This window comes from Bubalus kerabau, chromosome 2 (assembly GCF_029407905.1).
Source record: "Bubalus kerabau isolate K-KA32 ecotype Philippines breed swamp buffalo chromosome 2, PCC_UOA_SB_1v2, whole genome shotgun sequence".
NCBI lineage: Eukaryota > Metazoa > Chordata > Mammalia > Artiodactyla > Bovidae > Bubalus > Bubalus kerabau.
This window is the reverse complement of record NC_073625.1, coordinates 111,931,255-111,948,155: the sequence shown is the minus strand read 5'-3', so window position 1 is coordinate 111,948,155 and position 16,901 is coordinate 111,931,255. Positions and strand designations below refer to the sequence as shown.

General features: G+C 38.5%; 1 protein-coding gene and 1 long non-coding RNA gene across 12 annotated transcripts in view; both read right to left on the bottom strand.

Moving 5' to 3' along the window:
• STXBP5L (syntaxin binding protein 5L) overlaps window positions 1-16,901 on the bottom strand; it is a 466,532-nt gene that overhangs the window by 363,447 nt on the left and 86,184 nt on the right. The window lies entirely within an intron of this gene.
• Window positions 8,078-16,901, bottom strand: part of LOC129643587 (uncharacterized) — an 81,861-nt gene continuing 73,037 nt past the window's right edge. The window contains exon 3 of the long non-coding RNA XR_008710395.1: window positions 8,078-8,601. This is a non-coding gene — a long non-coding RNA (uncharacterized LOC129643587). The remainder of the gene's footprint in view (window positions 8,602-16,901) is intronic.

The following is a 16,901-nucleotide window of genomic DNA, read 5'->3' as shown; positions in this document are numbered from 1 at the left end:
TTAAACAAGAATGTGGGGAATAATGTGTCATCATTTCGACAGCAGATGATGAAAATGACAATGCAAATATTGAATTAACTAATATATGTCTTGGCTGAATTTTTAAATGTCTCTTCATGTAATTATATACTTTTTAAATGAAAGTTATACATTATATGTATAATCAAGTGTGATTTAAAGTTTTACTCCGCTGAAACTCCAATACTTTGGCCACCTCATGCAAAGAGTTGACTCATTGGAAAAGACCCTGATGCTGGGAGGGATTGGAAGCAGGAACAGAAGGGGACGACAGAGGATGAGATGGCTGGATGGCATCACCGACTTGATGGACATGAGTTTGAGTGAACTCCGGGAGTTCATGATGGACAGGGAGGCCTGGCATGCTGTGATTCATGGGGTCACAAAGAGTCGGACACGACTGAGCAACTGAACTGAACTGAACTGAACTGAACACTTTTGATGTAAAGTTGTTTACAAATAAGAAAAAATAAACCTTTTGTAAGAATATGTGCCCTGATTTATAAATCTTAAAATGTGGTTACCATATTTATAATTCATCAACTATTACAGAGATTTGCACAGTCCAAGAAAGGAAGAAGGCTAAAGGAATCAAGGGTAGTAGCTACAAAAGCATATGTTCTGAAGGATGTGAGAAGCAAAGCACAGAATGAGAAAGGAGCCTGAATTCCCTTATGTATAGCAGGCCTATATATAGAAGGCCTTAGCCTTTGATAGTATAGGATGAGAAAAGAGGAAAAATACCAAGAATAGATATCAGTCAGATTTACAATCTATAAAATGGCTTACAAGCATCAATTTCCTATTTTGTTCATGGTTATATCCTTGGCATTATAGGGGTGGCTGGTACATGGAGGTGTTCAGATGTGCTCATTTAACAAGTATGTATTGCATGTCTATTTTACACTATGCAGAATGCTAGATATTATGGAGGACAAAAGAATAATAAAGAGAGAGTAATACTGCCTTAAATGACTTAAAATAATTGAGTATGGAAGGTGACAGACATGCAAACAATTACTTATAAACAAAATTTTGAGAATAATGTGAATGGTATAAGCAAAGCCCTGTTCAGTTCAGTTCAGTTGCTCAGTCATGTCCAACTCTTTGCGACCCCATGGACAGCAGCACGCCAGGCTTCCCTGTCCATAACCAACTCTTGGAACTTACTCAAACTCATGTCCATCGAGTCGGTGATGCCATCCAACCATCTCATCCTCTGTTGTCTCCTTCTCCTCCTGCCTTCAATCTTTTCCCAGCATCACGATCTTTTCAAACAAGTCAGTTCTTTGCAACAAAAGGCCAAAGTATTGGAGTTTCAGCTTCAGCATCAGTCCTTCCAATGAATATTCAGGACTGATTTCCTTTAGGTTGACTCGTTGGATCTCCCTGCAGTCCAAGGGACTCTCAAGAGTCTTCACCAACACCACAGATCAAAAGCATCAATTCTTTGGCATTCAGCTTTCTTTGTAGTCCAACTCTCACATCCATACATGACCACTGGAAAAACCATAGCTTTAACTAGATGGACCTTTTTTGGCAAAGTAATGTCTCTGCTTTTTAATATGCTGTCTAGGTTGGTTATAACTTTTCTTCCAAGGAGCAAGCATCTTTTAATTTCATGGCTGCAGTCACCATATGCAGTGATTTTGGAGCCCAAAATAATAGAGTCTCTCACTCTTTCCATTATTTCCCCATCTATTTCCCATGAAGTGATGGGACTGGATGCCATGATCTTAATTTTCTGAATGTTGAGTTTTAAGCCAACTTTTTCACTCTCCTCTTTCACCTTCATCAAGAGGCTCTTTAGTTTCTTCTTCACTTTCTGCCATAAGGGTGGTGTCATTTGCATATCTGAGGTTATTGATATTTCTCCCAGCAATCTTGATTCCAGCTTGTGCTTCATCCAGCCCAGCATTGCTCATGATGTGCTCTGCATAGAAGTTAAATAATCAGGGTGATAATATATAGCCTTGACATACTCCTTTCCCGATTTGGAACCAGTCTGTTGTTCCATGTCCAGTTCTAACTGTTGCTTCCTGACCTGCATACAGATTTCTCAGGAGGCAGGTCAGGTGGTCTGGTATTCCCATCTCCTGAAGAATTTTCCACAGTTTGCTATGTTCCACATAGTCAAAAGATTTGGTGTAGTCAGTAAAGCAGATGTTTTTCTGGAACTCTTGTGCTTTTTCGATGATCCAATGGATGCTGGTAATTTGATCTCTGGTTTCTCTGCCGTTTCTAAATCCAACTTGAACATCTGGAAATTTATGGTTCATGTACTGTTGAAGCTTGGCTTGGAGAATTTGGGGCATTACTTTGCCAGTGTGTGAGTTTATAAGTGCAATTGTGTGGGGTTTGTACATTTTTGGCATTGCCTTTCTTTGGGATTAGAATGAAAACTCACCTTTTCCAGTCCTGTGGCCACTGCTGAGTTTTCCAAATTTGCTGGCATATTGAGTGCAGCACTTTCACAGCATCATCTTTTAGGATTTGAAAGAGTTCATCTAGAATTCCATCACCTCCACTAACTTTGTTCATAGTGGTTCTTCCTAAGGCCCACTTGACTTCACATTCCAAGATGTCTGGCTCTAGGTGAATGATCACACTATCATGATTATCTGGGTCATGAAGATCTTTTTTGTATAGTTCTTCTTGCCACGTCTTCTTAATATCTTAATATCTTCTGCTTCTGTTAAGTCCATACCATTTCTGTCCTTTATTGAGCCCATGTTTGCATGAAATGTTCCCTTGGCATCTCTAATTTTCTTGAAGAGATCTCTAGTCTTTCCCATTCTATTGTTTTCCTCTATTTCTTAGCATTGATCACTGGGGAAGGCTTTCTTATCTCTCCTTGCTATTCTTTGGAACTCTGCATATCTTTCCTTTTCTCCTTTGCCTTTAGTTTCGCTTCTTTTCACAGCTATTTGTAAGGCCTCCTCAGACAACCATTTTGCCTTTTTGCATTTCTTTTTCTTGGGGATGGTCTTGATCACTGCCTCTTGTACTATGTCACGAACCTCTGTCCATAGTTCTTCAGGCTCTCTGTCTATCAGATATCCCTTGAATCTATTTGTCATTTCCACTGTATAATCATAAGGAATTTGACTTAGGTCATACCTGAATGGTCTAGTGGTTTTCCCTACTTTCTTCAATTTCAGTCTGAACTTGGTAATAAGGAGTTCATGATCTGAGCCACAGTGAGCTCCAGGTCTCATTTTTGCTGAGCAGAGCCCTGTGATTACATTGAAAGACTAGACCATTATTTCTTTCTATTGCCACAGTGAAGAAGGGGTGAAAGAATAAAGAGGGTTGCTTTTAGCTCTCCCAGAATCTTTTCCTATCCTTAGCTTTGTCAACACAGGTCGATGTTGACTTTCTACTTTATTGAGGTCTCTTTCACCTCCTTCAGTGGGTCATCTTTTCCCAACTCCTAAGGATTTAAGGAGCTAATGGAATAAGAGCAAGAATTGGTACTTAATCACAAATTAGTATTTTAAGAAGTTTGGTAGTAAAGGAAAAGAAGAAAGTAGAGGGGAAAAAGCAAAAAAGGAGGGGCTATATCAACTATTTCATAACCTTTGTATTTTCCCCAACTGTCCAATTTCTCCCTTCTCTGAGAAAATGGAATAAGAATATCCTTGTCCTCCTACTATCATCTTCAAAGCATTAGTCAGCGTTAGTCACTCAATGGTGTCTGATTCTGTGACCCCATGGACTGTAGCCCACCAGGCTCCTCTGTCCATGGAATTCTCCAGGCAAGAATACTGGATTGGGTTGCATTCCCTTCTCCAGGAGATTATCTTCAAGATAATAATAGATAATAACATCAGGACCCTCTGTGACTTCTCACTCTCACCCCACTCCTTTGGTAACTGACGAGAGAATTCTCCTACTAATAGTTCCCATCTCCCATCTTGTTCCCTCCTTCTCACATTTAACCACATTCCACTGCTTCTACCAAGCTTCACATATGTCATTCTCTTTGTTTATCAGTATGACAATTAAGAATCACTGGGAACCTTTTACCTTCTCTACATGCAAAATTAAGAACATTTACCCTGATTCTTTGGGCTACGTTTGATGTCTTAGGACAAAAATATTAATAAGGAAAAGTCCTACACAGTTATAAGTGAACGTAAGATATTCATTATTCCACAACAGAAACATGGTGAAGGTATGGTGAAGATAAGATCTTCTTTTGCCACACCAGGGAGCACACTTTATCAGGTGGGAAGGAAGATTTAGAAGATTCCTACCTAGCAGGGTTATAATAGGCTTTATTCAGATTCTCAGTAAGAATAACAATTTCCTCAGCATATTATTTTTTAAATCATTTAAACTTCTTTTAAAATCGTGGATTAGTACTGAATTAATTGCTTTAGAGTTCGCATGGTGTTTTGATATTCAGATAAAAATAAACAGAAGCCTGGTATTCTTTTTGCTTTGGCATTTAGGTTTTTTAATACAATAAAAAAGCAGGCTTGCCTCCTGGGTATAAAGAGAGCTTCTAGCTGTAAGAGTTAATCAATCGAGAAGGGCATTTGCAGGTAGAAGTTGTGAAAATTTGCCAGCTTGACCTTGAAAATAATGAAAAATAATTGAGACTAGTGGCAATGAGCATTTATTTCCCATGTGCTGCAGTCTCTCACACTTTTAATTTGGTTTAAATTTCTGTCCCCTACCTCCTACTCACACATATTCATATGCACTATTAACATTATAATGTATATTAACGAGCCCTCACAGCTGGTTAAGAAGCTTCTTCTAGCAGGCTAATAACATCTCTGACTCAGTGATGCTGTGCATAATGTAATCTAATAAAACTGTGTCATGTACACTGAAAAGCAGTCAGAATAAAAGAATAGTTCACCCACCCATGGAGGCAGCAACACAGCTATACCAGCAAAATCATCCTCATTTATGTATCTCTGTGGAATTTGTGTCCTTGTATATATTTCTGAGTCCTGGCATGCTGCAGTCCAGGAGGTTGCAAAGAGTTGGACACTACTGGGTGACTGAACAAAAACAACAAATATATTCTTTGATTCCATATATATGCATTGCGGTATGGTAATATAAAATAATAGAATCTTAAGGTTGGGAAAGATATAAAAGGTCATCTTCAGCAATCAACTCTTTATTATTTAAATTATATCAGCAATATTTGTTCCAAGTGATCTTCTAGCATATATCTGAAACACCACCCTTCCCTTCCGAATGTCCTATACTTATCTAACCCCTGTGATGGTAAAGAGTAAAACACCTCTGGAGAAGAGATTTTCAACCTTGGCTGTACAATGGAACATCCACTGGAGTTTTTAAAAATCTCCATGCTGAAACTACAACAGGTCAACTAAATTGGAATCTCTGGGGATGGGACCTAGAAATCAGAATTTATTAATACTCCCCAAGTGATTTCAAAAGTAGCCAAGGTTGAGAATCACCTCTTTAGAGGCAATACATGCTGGAAATGGTAAGACTGCTTTTATTGGAAGCCAAAATCAGTCATGCTGCAACTTTCACCTATTGGTCCTAAAAGAAGCTCTCTTGGGAATTCTCAGCTGAAATGTAGGAAAAGACTTTAATCTCCTTGTCAGATCAAAAATTAAAATAATAGGTTATGTTTATAAGAATAAGTAAAAGTTTCAAAACTATAGGTGAAGACATCACATTGACATTCATTTGTTTTTAACCCTTGAAGGAAATATCTCTTTCCTTAAACTTTTGCACACTTGAGCAGAAGAGAAGCCCCTATTTAAAGAGGATTAGACAGAAAAAGTTTCATGTAGAGTCTAGGTCCATGGTCGTGATCCTGTCACTGCTTCTCTATCTGTAAGATGCCTGCCCATCTCTTTCTCATGTGAAATGTGATGAAAGTGAAAGTGTTAGTCGTGCAATTAAGTCCGACTCTTTGTGACCCCATGGACTGTGGCCTGCCAGGCTCCTCCATCCATGGAATTCTCTAGGTAAGAATACTGGAGTGGGTTGCCACTCCCTTCACCAGGAGATCTTCCCAGCCCAGGGATAGAACCCAAGTCTCTCGCATTGCAGACAGATTCTTTACTGACTGAACCACCAGGGAAGCCGTGATAACATCCAAGTAAACATTTTCTTTTAGGACAGTGAAGGATGAGCTTCCTCTATACCTAGTAGAGTTATTGCCAGTAACAGCCATATAAAAATCCTCAGGACATAAAGCAAGATATTAAAACTGTAAAACATCTTAAGATATTGTTCCCTTCTCTTTTTTGTTATAAATACATAAATGATACCTTGGGAAGATAAATGGCCTAAGTTGTATAGTAACATGTTCTCCTGATGATCCATTCTCAGTAGAAAGCATTGCTTCATCTTTAACAGTTCAAGTATGGTAATCACCCTTTCACACAAAGGACTTTATAAATATTTAATAACAGATATCACTTCATATTCAATATCTTTTCTAGGTTAAATATATCCTCAAATTCTCCAACTATTCCTCAAAAAACAAGGCTTTGCTTTCCTTCAATATCTTGGTCACTTTACTCCTATTATTTTCCAAATACCTGTAGCCCTCTTAAAGAACAGTTCCCAGAAATATGGAGATTATCTCCTGATCCTAGATACCATAAAATAAAGTTATCTTAAAATATTGAGATAAGTTGTTGATCAACAATTTTTTAAAATGTAGTAATATGAAGAACCACTAAGTAAGTGATAGTCTGCTTGCGTATAAAGGCACACTATAATGAAAGGTTATAGTCTCAGGCCTGAGCAATTAAAAGAATGTAGTTGACATTAACTGCTCAAAAGTTTTGAAGGAAGGGCAGATTAGGACTTAATTTTGGACCTGTTAATATTTTGGTCCCTATTAGTTGGTAGCTGTATATTTAAGTCAGGTATTCAGGAATAAGGTCTAAGCTATGAATATGAAAAGTCTGTGAGTCACAGGTAAAATGGTATTTTAAAGCATGATTTTTGGAGGAAACCATTAAGGAAATGAGTATAGGAAGAAGTATGAGAAAAGGAAGAGGTGCAAAGACCAAGCCCTAGGGCATTCTGACATAAAGAAGAAGGTAATAATCAGGAAACAAGAATGAAAAACAATAATGAGATGGTTGAAAAATGGATAGATTGTGTTCTGCATGCCAAAGTACTCAGCTGTGTCAAATGTTGCTGAGTCCGTAAGATGAAGACTTGCGGTCATGGATGATATTGACAGGTGTGACTGTGATGAAGTGGCAAGACTAAAAGCTTATTTAGAGCCAATTCAGCAAAGAATGGGACTAGAGGCATTGGAGATCAAGTGCATAAACACTTTTTTCTTGGGGTTTTCTGCAAAGAAAAGAAGACAAGTAGCATGGAGCTTGAAAAAAGTGAGATCAAAAGAAGGTGATTTTTTTTTAAGATAGAATGAAAACAGTATGTTTGTTTACCATTAGGAAAAATCCATTTGGGAGGAAGAAATAGATGATGCATGAAAAGTAGGGAGAATAGTTGGGGAATATCCTTGAGTGGAAGAGAATGGAAAAGACTGAGAAAACAAGTTGAGGACCTGACCTTATCTAGAAGTACACAGAATTTATTCATTAATAACAGGGGAGAAAGCAAGGTATATAGTTACTGATGCATTAAGATAGATAGAAAAAGTGGTGTTGCTTTTAGAAGCTATTTAATTGCTGCTTCTATTTTCTCAGGAAAAGAGGAAGAAAGATTATAAACTAAAGATGAGGATGAAAGAAGTGTTGGAAGTTTAAAGAGAAAGAAGGAATGAAATAATTATCTGAGTTAACAGAGTGGGAGTATAATTGCTAGGGAGCATTAAGGGCCTGCTTAAGATGAAAATGAATATAAATGGAGACCAGTCAGCTTGGTTGTGTGTTTTTCCTTAGTCATATCAACTAAACAAGTACGGGCATGCAAGAAGCATAAAATTGGTTTTAACTAGGATTGAAGACAAGTGAGAACAATTTAGTGAGAAAGTAGAGGCTTAAGAGTATAGGAAAAGAGTTAATGACTGATTATAAAATTCAAGCTGACTAAAAGTGAAGACAAACAATAAGATAGGGAAAAGGAAACAGGATAAACACTTTATTGGTCTTGGTGAGTTCAAGGGACTGTTGGAATTGGAGTACTAAAAGAAATAACCTAGAAAGTTTAGAGGAAGAGGTCAGTTCAGTTCAGTTCAGTCGCTCAGTCGTGTCCGACTCTTTGCGACCCCATGAATCGCAGCACGCCAGGCCTCCCTGTCCATCACCAACTCCCGGAGTTCACTCAGACTCACATGTATTGAGTCAGTGATGCCATCCAGCCATCTCATCCTCTGTCATCCCCTTCTCCTCCTGCCCCCAATCCCTCCCAGCATCAGAGTCTTTTCCAATGAGTCAACTCTTCACATGAGGTGGCCAAGGTACTGGAGTTTCAGCTTTAGCATCATTCCTTCCAAAGAAATCCCAAGGCTGATCTCCTTCAGAATGGACTGGTTGGATCTCCTTGCAGTCCAAGGGACTCTCAAGAGTCTTCTCCAACACCACAGTTCAAAGGCATCAATTCTTCAGCGCTCAGCCTTCTTCACAGTCCAGAGGAAGAGGTAGTTGGTGTCTAAAGTTTGACATTGAAATCATAAGGGATTTCAGTTATTGACAAGCACAAGGTTTGAGTTACAACCTATAGGGTGGCTGAGGTAAGGTGAAAGACAAGGTCATTGGAAGAGAGGAAGTGGAGAAGCTGAAGAATCAGGCAATTAGAAGGATTATCTATGTATATAAAGAAATCATCAAGAATAAAGACAGCAGTACTACTTAACAGTGACAAAAATGAGGAGGAGTGATCTAGAGGGGGTCAGGACATGACTGCAAACAGGTGTGGGGATGGGTGGAACAGACATCTGATGACATGAAAATCAAATCTTTAGAGGGAGACAGTTTAGAGGTTGTTTGGAATATTTCTTTATGTAACATACTCGCTTTCATCTTCAGCTTATCATTGATATTTGTGTAACATATTCTACATTTTTAATTGTTACTTAGATGAAATGATAGAACAAAACAAATCTCAGGATAGAACTCCAAAGCATGCCACTAGAAGCCTCCCTCCAGGGTACCAGTGACCCATCAATAAGCATCCAACTAATTTTTGCTATGGTTTAATAAGCTAATTATCATGTCCATTTATAAGGATTTCCAATATTGTAAGACATGTCATGCCTTGTTGAAATTTTGATATTTTATATCAAGTTCACTGTTTTTCAGACTAGCATATGCTGCCCCTAGTAGTCCACAGATAAACCCTCTGAGGTCCTCAAGTTCCATATGACAAGTATTCTAATGTCCTTTTATTTTAAAAAATATTTAATTAGTACAGACATATTCAATATAATTTGAATGAACTCATTATAATTTAAGATCACACTGCCATACTCCTGTTTCTGGGTCTGCATCTATCCTCACATTGGTATCAAGAAGTATTACTTTAAATGTTAGTTTTTTTAAAAAAGAGGATGCCTTAATACTGAAATGATGCATGCACACAAAAAGCAGGCCAAATGACATCATTGTGTCCTCTATAAGTGATGATTTTGCAGTGTTTCAAATAAAGAAAAGACGTGGGTGACCTGAATCATCGCATGGCATGTGGTAGGATTGGAAGATCAAATCCATGGAAGTTAGTACCACATTCACATTGCTAAACAGTGATTTTAGCTCATTGAAACAATATCAACTGTCACATGAAATTAATGGAATGAATTTAAATAATACTGGTTTTGTAGCTTTATTAGATTCATATTGGATGATCTTGATACATAGTCTTACTTATAGTTAATTATCATTAAAACAAAAACAATTTAGAGTCTATCCTCTTTCCTCTTGGGCTTTGCTGGTGGCTCAGATGGCAATGTAGGAGATCTGGGTTTGATCCCTGTGTTGGGAAGATCCCTTGGAGAATGGAATAGCAACCCACTCCAATACTCTTGCCTGGGGAATTCCAAGGACAGAGGAAGTGGGCTACAGTCCACAGGGTCACAAAGAGTCGGACACGACTGAGCAACTAATACTTATCTCTTGCCTCTTAGTAAGATTTAATTATCACTCAAGTTAGAGAAACAGCAGTCTTTTCCAGTTTCCTTGTATTTCTAGTCTAATGATTCTGATTTTAAAAAGGGCAAGAGTAAAATATCCAACATCCAATGTCCTTTATGACTCCATGCTGGCAATTAGAAAACTACCCACTTTTCTGCATCCTCTAAAGTCACTCTTGTAATACTGTCAGGAACACTCCCCACCCCTCAATCTCAATAGCTTAACATAACAAAAGTTTTTGTATACCTCATACTGCAAGTCTCAAGTAGATCAACAGAGAACCTCTCCTCACCAGTCACTCAGAACCCTATACTACTAGACTTCATCTGGAGAGGAGCTCCCCTGATCACCAGAACTATGGCAAATTGCACACAGCCTCTTAAAAGTTTCCACCTAAAATGTTCCATATTGTTTCCAATCACATTTTATTGACCAAAAAGAAAAAAATCACATGAGACCATTCCTTCTAAAGAGACTAGTAAGGCCAGCCCTATAACATAAGTAGCAGGGGAATTGGAAAGATAATACTAATGATTGCCCATATCCCTAGAGTCTTACAGGATCAATACCATATTCACCAGTGTAGGACTGATGTGTGTCATTCAGAGTTCTTTAGCTGCAAACAATAGGAATTGACTCTACCTATCTTACTCAACTAAAAGAAATTCACTGACAGAACTGAAAAGAGAAGATGAAATATCCACGTTCAGTTCAGTTCAGTCACTCAGTTGTGTCCAACTCTTTGCAATCTCAGCATGCCAAGCTTCCCTGTCCATCACCAAATCCTGAAGCTTACTCAAATTCATGTCCATCGAGTCGGTGCAACCATCTCATCCTCTGTCGTCCCCTTCTCTTCCTGCCCTCAATCTTTCCCAGCATCAGGGTCTTTTCCAAGGAGTCAGTTCTTTGCATCAAGTGGCCAAAGTATTGGAGCTTCAGCATCAGCCCTTCCAATAAATATTCAGGACTGATTTCTTTCAGGATGGACTGGTTGGATCTCCTTGCAGTCCAAGGGACTCTCAAGAGTCTTCTCCAACACCACAGTTCAAAAGCATCAATTCTTTGGTGCTCAGCTTTCTTTATGGTCCAACTCTCACATCCATACATGACTACTGGAAAAACCATAGCTTTGACTAGACAGACCTTTGTTGGCAAAGTAATGTCTCTGCTTTTTAATATGCTGTCTAGGTTGGTCATAGCTTTTCTTCCAAGGAGCAAGCATCTTTTAATTTCATGGCTGCAGCCACCATCTGCAGTGATTTTGGAGCCCAAGAAAATAGTCTCTCAGTTTCTATTGTTTCCCCATCTATTTGCCATGAGGCGATGGGACTGGATGCCATGATATTGGTTTTCTGAATGTTGAGTTTTAAGCCAGCTTTTTAACTCTCCTCTTTCACTTTCATCAAGAGGCTCTTTAGTTCCTCTTTGCTTTCTGCCATAAGGGTGTATATCTGAGGTTACTGATATTTCAAAAAGATTGGAAAAAAAAAAAACCCAGAATCATTCTCAGTGTCTCAATAGTATTAATAAATGAATGGCCTCTTCAAGATGTCCCTATTAGGGTGAATGAAATCCATACAAATTCAGTGTTTCTTATGCTCATCCAGGGGTTGGGAACTGCTTGATTATAATGAGTCACATGCCCACCCCATGGCCAGGGAACATCAAGTACCTCTAGTATCCCATGGGAGAAAAGGTAATTTCTCAAAAGAAATATTAGGGTAGTTATGAAAAGAAGAATAGAGGGACATTGGAAAGCCAAAATGTGACCTTTTTTCCCTCTTGAAAATTTGAACATCATTAAGCTGTCTCCTGGCATGTCTTCAATTCTAGATCCCTCAGTTTATTGTTATTCTCAAGATCATAGATTGGGAAACTAAGAAAAAGATTCTGGATGCTCACAATTATCTTTCTTGCTGACAGGCCACAAAGCTGAAACCTTTCACCATTATAGACATGGTTTAGTGCAGCCATCAGCTCTAGGAGGGATTTAACATCAACCATCACTAAAATAATTTATGCATAAATTTGTGAGATTAGAAGGTCATAATTTATCAGAGCAAGACCATGCAGGGAGGAAATAAAGGACCATGGGGACATTGTTAAAAATCTCCATTCCAGGAACTTCTTGCAAATGATGATCTGGGGTGGGGGAATAGTTCTAGAGAGAGGTCCTGGGCAGTCTTAAGTACTAGTACAGTCCAGTAAAGGAACCACAGGGAAACACTTTTACAGAAAGAGAATGAACACAAAATGCTTTCTATCATTCCACACTTGCAGCATCTGACCTTTGAAATTTGGCTACTATTGAGTTCTCCATGAGTACCACCTGTTTTCCCTACTCTGGAGACTCAGTTATAAATAAAGTGAGTTATTAATATTTGGCAATGCAGCTTCAAACACTGAAGAGAAAGTTTTACTGACTACTCTGCCGAGTCCTTGAAGACAGATGGACCAAGCATGTGTGCATCATTTGAAAAGGCAGCATTTTGCAATGGAAGGCCAAAATTTCATTCTGTCCACCCCGCCCCCACACACACTGCTTCTGCAGGCTGAGCTCTCTGGATAATCAGAGATAGTTCTACACATGTGAAACAAAGATAACAGCACAATTCTGGGGTGGGGTTGTATTATATATAGTTGCTTTTATTTCATTCTTTAAGGAAACATGCCAAAGAATCTCTAGATATGCTAATATAAAATATTTTATAATGAACCAAATTCTCCCAGTAGACTATCTCACTGGTCATAAATTAAACAATCTGGTGGCTGTATTTACTCTCTCAGACCTTAAGTAACTGTCACTTTGTAGAATGGCCCATATGAAGAAACAAATACAAAGTAGAGGAATGATCTTCCATGGCAGTTAGCTAATAAAGTTCCACTTCAGTTCCCTAAATGAATTTCTAGTGGCCTGAAAGAGTTGACATTGATCCTAAACCCTGTCAAACTTCAAGGAAGGAACTTAGAGGCTAGTAGGAAAAAGTTATAAATTATTAGATTTTTAAAGATTAAAGATGAAATTTTAAAAAACGCTAGCACTGTATTCACGCCTTAAGCCAAGAAGTGAAAGCCAATCTTTCTAGAAGGCAAGGTGGGGCACAGTGATCTCAAATTTTAAGAATTTACTCCAAGAATAGACTAAGAATGCACTATATATAATGCTACTGGTTACAGTATAGAAGTGCATTGTACAGAATGCTGCTGCTTTCAGTATTATGGATTGAGGTGGCTATTTGCTACAGGCTAATTGAGGAGGGCAGCTAAACCTTTGTGGGATCACTATAGATCTGAGACTGGATCTAAACCTAAATTTAATTGTGTCATCATGTCATTCTCCTGATTAACATACTCCAGTGGTTTCCCATGGATCTAGAGTGAAGTCTATAAAATCTGTGACATGGACTGCAACATCCTGCCTGATCTAGCCCTTGCCTACCATCCAGCCTTAGCTCATGAAATATACTTTAGCCACAGTGGCCTCCTTCCAGGTCTTCTAATAACCCAAGCTCCTCCTCACCTCAGGTTCTCTGCACATACTCACTCCTTTAATGGGGATACTTGTTCTCCATTTTGTTAAATGGCTAACTCCTCGTTTCAGGCCCCCAATTAGCCTTCCTTGTGAAAGTGAAGTTTTTCCCTAAATCTCATGTGTACATTGCTCTGTTTTTTAAAGTGTAGAATATGTTTTTCAATCATACTTGAAGTCCCAAGCTAATTCAAAAAGATTGACCTGCCCCAAAACACTCTTGAGTACAGTGCTTTCAGTATTATTTCAACTACGTTGAGCCACAGTTTATAATATTATTTATAGATGAAAAGACATTCTGAATTCTACATAGAGACACCAAGAATCCACTTATCCTGTGGCAGCAGCTTTACCTTGACACTCCCCCTCCCATGACAGAGATGGTACAGGGACCTAGGGAAGAAGAGGTGGAAAGAGGAGAACTGAAATAGTCACCTGAAGCTAGGCTGTTGCATCTATACAGCCATAACATTTAATTTCCCACTTCTACACCTCACCTCTCATGTACTCTCAATAGAAGAACAAATAGCAGGTGTATCACAGATGGGAAAAGTGGTGTATGAGAAAGGATTGTGAGTAATATTGAGAAAATATTCCAAAGGTTCCAGTTGTTTATAAATCAGATGTTCCCAGATCAGGGAGTGCTTGTTCTCACATCTATTAACTAAGACACACTCTTCCCAAAATAATAATTAAGATTTTTCTTAAACATGAAGCCAGAGAGAAGGTATTTGAATAAGTTATGCAAAAGCTAAAAGATTTATACCTGCTCTGTCCAGAGAACACATTGCTAAGGACTGGATTTCTTTTGACTACCTGCTGGACAGACAGTGCCTTTTTTTCTTTGGATACAACTAGCTAAAGACACATTATTTGTTTCACTTTCCTTCTCTTCCTTTTTAATATTCTCTATTAGTCCACAAAGTGCTTCAGTCATTGAAGCCTTACCTCTCAATATAATTTCCAAGGTTAGAGCTTATCCTTCATCATCACATTTTAGATTGGCTTCCTGATGAGATGTTAGGAGAGCAGACACCTTAATCTCACCAGCAACACTTTATAAATCATATTTAAAGTGGGTCTCCCCTGCGAAATTGTTTTGCAAAGAGTGCTACCTATGATGTCTTCCTGTGTCTCACTCCTATATTTAAAACTCTAGCTTACACTGAGAGTGTTTTGACATTTATCTTCTTCTTATATTTCTCTTGTCTTATTTTCCACACCCATTACCTCAAGTCTATGTTAAAACTACATATGAATCTAGACAAGGGAAAAGGCTAGTGGTTGTGCATGTGGGGGTCTGGGGTAGGGAAGGGAATGACCAGAGTACATTTTTATAGAAGAAGACTTTAAAGGTATCAGTCTGATTTACAAAGGAACTTCTCTTAAAGTTGTGATTATGATGTGAGTACACGGTTTCTTCTAGGCACCTGTGTTTACCTGAGAGAAGGCAATGGCACCCTACTCTGGTACTCTTGCCTGGAAAGTCCCATGGACAGAGGAGCCTGGTGGGCTGCAGTCCATGGGGTCGCTAAGAGTCGGGCACGACTGGGCGACTTCCCTTACTTTTCACTTTCATGCATTGGAGAAGGAAATGGCAACCCACTCCAGTATTCTCACCTGGAGAATCCCAGGGACAGAGGAGTCTGGTGGGCTGCTGTCTATGGGGTCGCACAGAGTCAGACACGACTGAAGCGATTTAGCAGCAGCAGCAGCGTTAGAGTAGAGGTGGCCCTTTTGATAGATTTTTTTTGTTTCACCACTTTGCATAGTACTGACATGGGAAAAGAAAAAAAATTTTTTTCTCTATCATTGTGGGTTATCAGCAATCCAAGGACAATAAATGGCTAATGACATTGGTCTGAATCCTGGGGAGAAAAAAACAATAGGAATATGGCAAAATGGAGAGGGTCCCATGGAAAAGAGGCAGCTGCTATTTGGTTCAAGTGGATTATTGCCATTTAGGAACTGGGTACTATGTTATCAGTCTTTTCGGTTTTTCAAAAGAAGCCAGAAATTCAGACTTTTATGTGAGCTCTCCCAAGTTTTTTCAGTGTTGGCTCAAACTGATGCTTTTTTGTGACTTTACAAGACAGTATGGCATATTTTTTTTCAGGAGACATTGACATCCGTTCTATCTTGACTGACTCATTTGGTGGGAACAAGAAGTCCACATGCCAGTGCGAATACTGAAGGGGAAAGAGGTTCAGGGAGAGGGGTGAGTGGGGGACATGTTCTGCAATGTGTAAAGATAATAAATATCAGTGCTTTATTTTTTACCAAAATATATATATTCCAACGAACTGAGTTCTTAAGATGTCAAAAACATGTATGATAGCGAGAAATTTACAGTTTTAAAAAGAAGTACTATAACCTTTAAAACAGGAGCTGAAGGAAGAGTACTGACTGAGATATAGAACTGTGATAAATGTAGTAAGAGCTGTTCTTATGAAAAATTGAGCAAAAATACAGAGAAATGCCATGTACAGCAAAATTCAAGATACTGGTTACCTGAGATTCAAACTGAGAGAGGTACCAAAGGGTTTTGATTGTATTGCCATTGTTTTATTTCCTAAGATGGGAGGTGGGTATGTGAATGTCTGCTATAAACTATTATAAATTTCTGTATGTCTGAACTACTTCAGAATAAGTATATTTTGAAAGAATAAATGTTAGGCCTTTGTCAGATCTGTGAATGGTTTTTATACCAAACAATTATATTTTCTTTTCAAGGGCAAGGAGGCAAACAGCTCTCAGACTTTTCTTCCCTCACTAAAAATCTCTCAGCCTCTGACAGATGACAGGAGTCTGTGAGCTGAAAAGCACACCTCAGGTTGGCAGTAACATTGAAAGGTTACCAGAAATACGCTAGCTGATAGCACAGCCATGACTCCAGCAATTAGACCCTAGATATCTGTTTGTTCTTTGAAATCCAGATGGAGATGTTTATGAAAGACAGTGCTCAAGAGCCCATTGTGATTTTTTTATAAGGAAGTAATTAAGAGAGATTAGTAATTCTTGAGTAATAAGCAGACACCATAGTAGGCATATGAATTGCCACCATCATCATGACAAGTAACATTCATGTAGCATTTAGCAGTATACAGAAAGATCTTATATATATTACCTTACCTGAGCCTGGCAAAAACCCTGCAAGAAATTAAGGAAAAGGAGTATTATATTCATGGAAAAAACTGAGTAACAGAGTAACTTTTTCAATGTCAATGAGCTATTTCTGTCACAATGCTATGACACTAGAAATCAATTACAGGATAAAAAATGGTGAAAAACAC